Source organism: Malaclemys terrapin, chromosome 1 (genome assembly GCF_027887155.1).
Source record: "Malaclemys terrapin pileata isolate rMalTer1 chromosome 1, rMalTer1.hap1, whole genome shotgun sequence".
NCBI classification, from domain to species: Eukaryota; Metazoa; Chordata; order Testudines; family Emydidae; genus Malaclemys; species Malaclemys terrapin.
In genome coordinates, this window is record NC_071505.1 from 93,607,438 (window position 1) to 93,617,647 (window position 10,210).

A 10,210-nucleotide genomic window follows, 5' to 3' on the forward strand; every position below is an offset into this window, starting at 1 on the left:
CGTCATCCCAGACTTCCATGATGATGTGATCCCACCACTCGGTGCTTGTTTCCCGAGCCCAAAAGCGGCGTTCCACGGTGCTGAGCATGTCCGTGAATGCCACAAGCAATTTCGTGTCGTACACGTTACGTGGCTCGATAGCATCGTCGGACTCCTCACCCTCACTCTCACTGTCACTTTGGATCTTAAGGAATAGTTCGACAGCCAAACATGATGTGCTGGCGAGACTCATCAGCATAGGCCTCAGCAGTTCGGATTCCATTTCCCGCAGACACATCGCGCTGCACAGAAACCGTTGAAAGATGGCGCCAAAGGTGGACGGAAACAAAGGGATTTCTGGGATGCGAAGCGATGCATCACGGGGCGTTGGGACAGGACCCAGAATCCCCCGCACCCACGCCTCCTTCCCACAACCCATGGCGCCAGTATGGGAAAAGGTGCTCTGTGGGATAGCTGCCCATAATGCACCGCTCCCAATAGCGCTGCAATTGCTGCAAATGTGGCCATGACAGTGCGCTGGGCAGCTGTCAGTGTGGACAGACTGCAGCGCTTTCCCTACTCAGCTGCATGAAGTCAGGTTTAACTCACAGCGCTGTACATCTACAAGTGTAGCCAAGGCCTTTGCAACCATAACACCTAGAGCCTTACTGTTTTTAAAAATGAAAGCTGAGATTGTGGAGAACAAGATAGCAGCTATATTTTACATGCTGTACTGCCACGTACCAGTGCAATCTAAGCCCTGCCTGTGCTTGATCGTCCTCTAGCTTCTTCTTATGCAATCGTGCCTCCAAAATTAAACTGAGACAACCCAGTTAGGCTTCTTAATTTCACTACCTGATGGATCTCTCTGAATTTGTCTTTTGGAATGTGAGAGGTTTAAATAATTCGTGTGAATGATCTAATATTCTCCCAACAGCATTGGCTTTCTCTAAGAAACTCATTTGATCCCAGAAAGAGAAAATTTTAAAAGAAAATTAGTTGTCCCTGCCCTTCATACATCATTTAACTCCATTCTAAAAGAAGAGGTCTAGCTGTTCTCATTTCATAAGAATGTTCCATTTAAGTACATTCTCACCTGGTCCAGTCCAGGTAGATTCACCATCATAGGTTTAATCTACAACCCTCAGAGTATAAATACTGGACTCTTTCTGAAGACATTCCCATGAAAATAAGAAGCCGATCAACACATCCACCCCACACAGACCTCTCTCCTCCCATCCTCCCGCTAACTGCATTCAACAACTGCACTCTGTCTATCTATTTTAGGACTTTTAATGTGCCCTTCATCATAGTATCTTGGCATCTGATACAGGACCAGATTCCTTGAATTCTGAATAGCACCTTACTCCACAGGTGGTCTCACTGGCTCCAATGGGGCCACGGGTGGAATAATATGCTACTCTGCATAAATAAGACAGCCACAATTAAAAAGTAATTATAAAGAATTGGTAGTTGCTAGTCTGCAAACAGGCCATTAACTCTGCTGTTCCCACAGGATGGAGAGAATATATGGAACATCTATGGCATCTTGTGAGTGTCAGTATCTAGAGGGAGGGAACAGAATTGAGTGTGTGTGTGCTGACTCCTCCGGAGAAGGAAAGGTGTGTCTTGCATTTTGTTCTGAGAGCCTGATCCACAGCATATTGTAGGCAATGAGAGTCTTTTCAATTATTTCAATGGACTTTGGACAAGGCCTAACAGAGGAGAGACATGGAATCTGTGACGGGTTGGATCACAGAAACCCCCTTGGGAGCTGCCACCCTATGTGCAAAGACTACCCCTGCTTCTGTTTTCCCTGCCAGCTCAGGACTCCAGCACCCTGTCTTGCTGAGCCAGACACTCCCGTCTGCTCCAACACAGACCCAGGGTCTGAATCACTTGTCCCAAAGCTGCAAGTTTACCCAAAAACAGCTCACAGTAGTGTGCTTGTCTCTAGCACTCAGATGCCCAACTCCCAATGGGGTCTAAACCCAGATAAATCCGTTTTACCCTGCATAAAGCTTATGCAGGGCAAACTCATAAATTGTTCGCCCTCTATAACACTGATAGAGAGATATGCACAGTTGTTTGCTCCCCCAGGTATTAATACATACTCTGAGTAAATTACTAAATAAAAAGTGATTTTATTAAATACAGAAAGTAGGATTTAAGTGGTTCAAAGTAGTAACAGACAGAACAAAGTAAGTCACCAAGCAAAATAAAATAGAATGCGCAAATCTATGTCTAATCAAACTGAATATAGATAATCTCACCCTCAGAGATGTTTCAGTAAGTTTTTCTCAGACTGGACATCTTCCAGGCCTGGGCACAATTCTTTCCCCTGGTACAGCTCTTGTTGCAGCTCAGGTGGTAGCTAGGGGATTCTTCATGATGGCTTCTCTCTCTCTCTGTTCTCTTCCCCCCTTTATATATCTTTTGCATAAGGCGGGAACTCTTTGTCTCTCTGGTTTTCCACCCCCCCCCTCACTGGAAAAGCACCAGGCTAAAGATGGATTCCAGTTCAGGTGACATGATCACGTCACTGCAAGACTTCATTACTCACTTGCCAGCACACACATATACAGGAAGACTCACAGGTAAATACAGCCATCTGCAGACAATGGGAGTCATCAAGATTCCAAACCATCATTAATGGTCCACACTTTACACAATTACAATAGGCCCTCAGAGTTACATTTTATATTTCTAGTTTTAGATACAAGAGTGGTACATTTATACAAATCAGATGATCACACTCAGTAGATTATAAGCTTTGTAATGATACCTTACAGGAGACCTTTTGCATGAGGCATATCCCAGTTACTTACATTCACTTATTACCGTATTTTCTCTAAAACTATCTCAGTTACATTATATTGACTTATTATCAAGTTTTTTATAAAACCATATAGACTGCACAACGAAAGGCCTAACAGAGGAGAGACATGGAATCATCCTGCTCTCAGGTGGTAGAGGGTTCCATAGCTGGGGAGCCTCTTCCAAAAATGTCATAGAGTTTAAGTCCAGAAGGGACCACCGGATCATCTTGACTGACCTCCTGTATATCCCAGATCCTTCCCCAAGCAGATGAGAGATGCACTTTGGGCATAAGAACAGCCATACTGGGTCAGACCAAAGGTCCATCTAGCCCAGTATCCTGTCTTCCGACAGTGGACAATACCAGGTGCTTCAGAGGGAATGAACAGAACAGGTAACAATCAAGTGATCCATTCCCTGTCGCCCATTCTCAGCTTCTGGCAAACAGAGGCTAGGGACACCATCCCTGCCCATCCTGGCTAATAGCCATTGATGGACCTATCCTCCATGAACTTATCTAGTTCTTTTTTGAACCCTGTTATAGTCTTGGCCTTCACAACATCCTCTGGCAAGAAGTTCCACAGGTTGATTGTGCATTGTGTGAAAAAATACTTCCTTTTGTTTGTTTTAAACCTGTGCCATCTGTCACGGTGTCCTTGGGGATCCAAGTATCCTTGGAGGGTTGTGTAGATGGCAAAATATATTTCTGGTCACCTGCACCATTAGTCTTTAGGTGCCTTTCTTTAGTGATGAGTGAAATAGGTCTACAAGACTGAGCCCCAGTTTGACAACTTGGGGGGAGTGGAGATGCCCCTGCTAGAGGATGTGGTCATGGATTCTGCCAGTTCTTTTAAATGCTTCCCTTTCCCTATAACTATCATGCCCATCTAGCGTGGGTTCAGCTTGAGACAGCTGCCTTTATTCAGGTGCCTCTGTATTTTAGACACAGGGGCAGCCATTAATTATTAATTATTATTATTATGTATATTAGTGTAGCAGTTAAAGCCCCAATCAAGAGAGGGTCCCCATTGTACTGGGTGTGGTACAAGTACAAATCAAGATACGGTCCCTGCCCAGAGGAACTAACACTGAAATCTTAAGTCTAAGTCAGGATGCAACAAATGGGTGTAGCAAACAAATACATTGGGGAGAGCAGGGGCGGGAGAATGAGGGCAGCAGTGATCAGATCACAGGGGTTAGTGTGCACAGCTTGATTATGATTCAATTATGGATTTTTTTTCAATTAAAGCATTTATTTTAAGCCTTTAAATCATTTAAGATAAAAGCACTGAAGAGTCCACACACACACGTACGGATTGCATTATCTTTAATGTGAAAGATTTAGGGCCAGATTCACTGAACTTGACCCAGGGTAAATTACACCCCTCTGGTTCACAGTGTTGGAGGGGAATTCTCCCCAATGGGCTGTGTCTGTGTCTCCCGCTCCACCAGTGCTTGTGACAGTGAAAGTACTAATGTAGACAGAGTGTAGGCAAGTTAGCTGCAGTGTCCTCCAACCCTGCTCAGAGCACCCATGCAATAGAGTTGTCTAAACCTGAGAGCAACACCAGCACTCTGATTACCCCGGCACCGATGGAGCCGCACGGGTGGGAGAATTCCATAATGATACTGACACCACTTGCTTTCCTGCATGGGCAGCTTTAGAATCTGCTGGGATATGAATCAGGTCATTCCCTGGCTCCACCCCCTTTCTACCCAGTGCCACCCACTTTTTTTTGGTCTGTGCTGGCCTTCAAGCTTCCCAGCAAAGGGGGAGTTGTAGCTATTTTAAACTGCTGCAGCTTCACCCCTGGCTAACTTTCTTCTGCCAGGAGCTTCAAACTAGGGAATACGCTGGGTTGAATTGAGCCCCCAGGCGTTTGCATGGAGCTATACATTTTATCATTTGCATTTCCATCCGTTTACTGTTACATTAGCCATAAAACTGTCCAAGTTCAATAAAGCAATTTAAAAACTGCCATCAATATAAAACCGAAACATGTTTAACGTCTAAGAGCGGAGGAAAAATTCTGAGATTAAATTAGCCTGAAGGCAGTAGGCCCTGCCTGGCCCAGTCACCCTAAAATCTGACCCTCCCCCCAATTCCAGTCGGCTGCTTCCCAAGTAGTTCTGCTGATGCAGCTCAATCCTAACTTGAAGGTGCTGTTCAAAGGCCCCTAGCCATCTCAACCCTGCTCTGCAGCACTTCTACTCCAGCCCTCCCCCCACCTGTGCTAATACATCTCTGTGATGACCCACTGCACCCTCCTGTACTTCCACTGATGCACCTCAGTTCTTTTGCAGCACACGGTGCTATTCCCTTCCTGGGCCCTCTGACCACCTCTATAAATATACCTCAATCTGACCTTTCAAAACCAGAACACTGGGACCTCACACCATTCTGCCTGGGCACCTGAATTCTTACCTACATCGCCCCTTGCCGTACCAGTCCTGCTGACTCACGCATTGATAACGCGCCTCAAGCTGGACCTGCAACACTGCGTCTATCACTCCTGGCACAGCCGCTTCGCTCTAGTGACGCACCTCGTCAGACAGGTATTTTGCACAATGCTTTAGTCCAATAATGAAAGGGTTAAATGAGTTGCAGAGTTCGTGTGAGTTGCTGTGTTCCTGTTGGTGACAGGGGGTTGGGAATACTCCAGAGTAACACAGTGCGGTGTTACAACATGTCCTAGTCCGCAGTTGTGTGTCCAAGTAATTTAGTCTGAGTCTGGGATAGGCTGCGTGCAAAGGTGCAGGAGGTGCTGGTAACAGAGGTTGCTCTTTATTCTTTAAAATTCCTTGGGAGTCTTTCTTTTTGTGTTTAATAGAAGTTACGCCTTGTTAAGAAAATCCAGGTAAGTACTGTATTGGTACTCAACACACCTCAGCCCTGTTCTGCTGCTCCCATGTTCTTCCACTCATGCAACTATTAGGTCGCTCTGCCAAAGCACCTGACTCCTCATTTGGCTTAATATTCCTGTCCTCAAATCTTACAGCTCTAGCAAAAGACCTCAGTCCTTGTCTGCAACACCCCTTCTTAGTCTAGTCCTGCCTCCCCACACCAAACTATCGTCGCACTTCAGTCCTTCCCTGCAGTCATACTCCTTGCCATTTTCCAGTCTTGACCCCCCCACTCCTCTGCCAATGCAAAGTCTTATCTGTACAATCCCTTCTATTCTAGCCCTAGAATAGCCCACACAGTTCTGCTATTGCAATCCAATGTTGATCTGAAATACCCCTGGCCTTCCACTTCTGTGGCCCCTACATACTAGTTCTTCCAAGCCACCTCAGGAGTCTCCTTCTCCAGCCTCTGCTATCACAATCCTGAAATTCACGCTCAGCTCTTCCAGCACTCCTCAGTTCTAGCACATAGCTCCTCCTGGTATTCCTGTCCTACAGCTACCCTCCACCCTTCACAGAATACCTCCGGGTTCCCTTTTGCAGTGGGAGGAGGTATTCTGGCTGATTTTTGTGATTACAGGGTTTGGATGCCAAGTCAATAAAGTAAAGCGGGAGAGAAGGATTACATTTGAGTACATGTTTCTTTGTGCTTTGTAAAATGTTATTGTGACATGTTTGTGGGAATATATTTGTGTGTATTTATGTGAGTTTTTTGTATGTTTATTAGAGCTGTCAATTAATCGCAGTTAACTCACGCGATTAACTCAAAAAAATTAATTGTGATTAAAAAAATTAATCATGATTAATCGCACTGTTAAACAGTAGAATACCAATTGAAATGTATTACATATTTTTGGATGTTTTTCTACATTTTCAAATATATTGATTTCTATTACAACACAGAATACAAAGTGTACAGTGCTCACTTTATATTATTATTTTTTATTACAAATATTTGCACTGTAAAAATTATAAACAAAAGAAATAGTATTTTTCAGTTCAGCTCATACAAGTACTGCAGTGCAATCTCTTTATTGTGAAAGTGTAATTTACAAATGTTTTTTGTTTGTTACATAACTGCACTCAAAAACAAAACAATGTAAAACTTCAGAGCCTACAAGTCCGCTCAGTTCTACTTCTTGTTCAGCCAATTGCCAAGACAAACAAGTTTGTTTAGATTTATGGGAGATACTGCTGACTGCTTCTTATTACAATGTCACCTGAAAGTGAGAACAGGCATTCGCATGGCAATTTTGTAGCCAGCATTGCAAGGTATTTATGTGCCAGATGTGCTAAACATTCATATGCCCCTTCATGCTTCAGCCACCATTCCAGAGGACATGCTTCCATGCTGATGATGCTCATTAAAAAAATGTGTTAATTAAATTTGTGACTGAACTCCTTGGGGGAGAATTGTATGTCTCCTGTTCTGTTTTACCCACATTCTGCCATGTATGTCATGTTATACTAGTCTCGGATGATGACCCAGCACATGTTCGTTTTAAGAACACTTTCACAGCAGATTTGACAAAACGCAAAGAAGGTACCAATGTGAGATTTCTAAGGATAGCTACAGCACTTGACCCAGGGTTTAAGAATCTGAAGTGCCTTCCAAAATCTGAGAGGGATGAGGTGTGAGAATGTTTTCAGATGTCTTAAAAGAGCAACACTCCGATGCGGAAACTACAAAACCACCAAAAAAGAAAATACACCTTCTGCTGGTGGCATCTGACTCAGATGATGAACATGAACATCGGTCTGCACGGCTTTGGATCGTTATCAAGCAGAACCCGTCATCAGCATGGACACGTCCTCTGGAATGCTGATTGAGGCATGAAGGGACACATGAATCTTTAGCACATCTGGCATGTAAATATCTTGCGATGCCAGCTACAACAGTGCCATGTGAAAGCCTTTTCTCACTTTCAGGTGACATTGTAAACAAGATGTGGGCAGCATTATCTCCTGCAAATGGTAACCAAACTTGTTTGTCTGAGTGATTGGCTGAAGTAGGACTGAGTGGACTTCTAGGTTCTAAAGTTTTACATTGTTTTATTTTTGAATGCAGTTATTTTTTGTACATAATTCTACATTTGTAAGTACAACTTTCATTATAAAGAGATTGCACTGCAATACTTGTATTAGGTTGTAATCAAAAATAAATATAAAATGAGCACTGTAAACTTTGTATTCTGTGTTCTAATTGAAATCAATATATTTGAAAATGTAGAAAACATCCAAAAATATTTAAATAAATGGTATTCTATTATTGTTTAACAGTGTGATTAATCGCGTGATTAATCAAGATTAATTTTTTAATCGCTTGACAGCCCTAATGTTTATGATTAAGAGTAAATATTTGTAACTATCTTGTAAATCCATAGCCTTGGCAGGACTTCACATCTGTCACTGCTCTGCATGCTGTGGTGTGTTGGAGTGTCACAGCAGCAAGGATAGGACTTAGATCGGGGTAGGCGAACTTTTTGGCCCAGGGGCCACATTGGGGTTGCAAAGCTGTATGGAGGGCCGGGTAGGGAAGGCTGTGCCTCCCCAAACAGCCCGGCCCCCACCCCCTATCTGCCCCCTCCCACTTCCTGCCCCCTGACTGCCTCCCTCAAAACCCCAACCCATCCAACCCACCCCGCTCCTTGTTCCCTGACCGCCCCCTCCCGAGACCCCCCAACTCTAACTGCCCCCCTGGAACCCCACCCCCATCCAACCCCCCTGCTCCCAGTCCCCTGACTGCCCCGACCCCTATCCACATCCCCGCCCCCTGACAGGCTCCCCGGCACCCCATGCCAATCCAGCCCCCCCGTTCCCCGTCCCCTGAGCTCCCCCCCCGAGCCTCCGTCCCATCCAACCGCTCCCTGCCCCTTATCCAACCCCCCTGCTCCCTGTCCCCTGACTGCCCCCCAGGACTCCCCGCCCCTTATCCAACCCCCCGGCCCCAGCCCCCTTACCATGCCACTCAGAGCAGCATGTCTGGCAGCCGCATCGCATAGCCGGAGATAGACAGGCTGCCGCTCTGCTCGGCAGGAGTGCGCAAACCCACCGCCCAGAGCGCTGTCCGCGCGACGATGTGGCTGCAGGGGAGGGAGGACAGCGGGGGAGGGGCCGGGAGTTCAAGGGCTGGGCAGGAGGGTCCCACGGGCCGGATGTGGCCCGCGGGCCATAATTTGCCCACCTCTGACTTAGATCCTCTGATTCTAAAAAGCAGACTCCTACTGCTGAAGAGAGAGTCTCTGTTAGCATCTATGTGTGTATGGTTATGTGAGCTTGTATATGTGTTTATTTGTGTACTTTTATTTGTGTTTATGTTGGTAGGTTTGTGTTTCTTTGAATGCATGTATATGCTTGTATATATGTATTTATTTGTATATTTGGGTCAATGTTTGTGCAGCTTTATATATATATTGGATTTGTGTGTATGTGTTATGCAAGACAGTGGCTGGGTCATTACACAAATTGAATCTATTTCCCAATGTTAAGTATCCTCACACCTTCTTGTCAACTGTCCAAAATTGGCCATCTTGATTATCACTGCAAAAGTTTTTTTTCTCCAGCAGATAATAGCTCATCTTAATTAATTAGCCTCTTCGAGTTGGTATGGCAACTTCCACCTTTTCATGTTCTCTATATGTATCTATATCTTCTTACTATATGTTCCATTCTATGCATCTGATGAAGTGGGCTGTAGCCCACGAAAGCTTATGCTCAAATAAATTTGTTAGTCTCAAAGGTGCCACAAGTACTCCTGTTCTTTTTGCGGATACAGACTAACACGGCTGCTACTCTGAAACCTGAAAGACAGTGGGTGCAGTACATAGGCCACAGGACCAAGACACAGGAAGTCTGTTTCTTCATTACTCTGTGCCTTGTGTAATCATGTACACCAGCACAAGTGCATAGAGTCTGTAAAATGCTACTATTAAGTTTGACAGATGCTTTGCATTGGGTGAATGACGCCAGTTGCAGAGCCATGGAGAATCAGGCCTAGGCAGCCTGCTGTCAAGTCTCAGGACCAGCTATGTTATTCACTTGCAAGTCGCTTGACCGTGCCTCAGTTTCCCTTTTGTGCCCAATAGGCATGGTAATGCTGCTTATCCACCTCTGCTAAGCACTCTGCGAGAGCTATAGCTGAAAAGTGTTGTGTTATTGTGTCTCTGTGTGCTGTAGATGTTCGTGTGTAGAAAAAAAGAACAGGAGTACTTGTGGCACCTTAGAAACTAACAAATTTATTAGAGCATAAGCTTTCGTGGACTACAGCCCACTTCTACAGACTAACACGGCTGCTACTCTGAAACCTGTCATTATGCAAGGCACTGCATTTAGCCGTATGGAGTGGAAAATACAGACTAACACAGCTGCTACTCTGAAACCGGTGTGTAGAAAGACGTGCGTATGTATTTGAGTGTGCGTGTCGGTTGTGTTTGTACATAGGGGTCTACAGTATTGTGTGTGTGTGTGTGTGTGTGTGTGCTTTTGTCTATTTGCGTGTGTTACTTTGTGC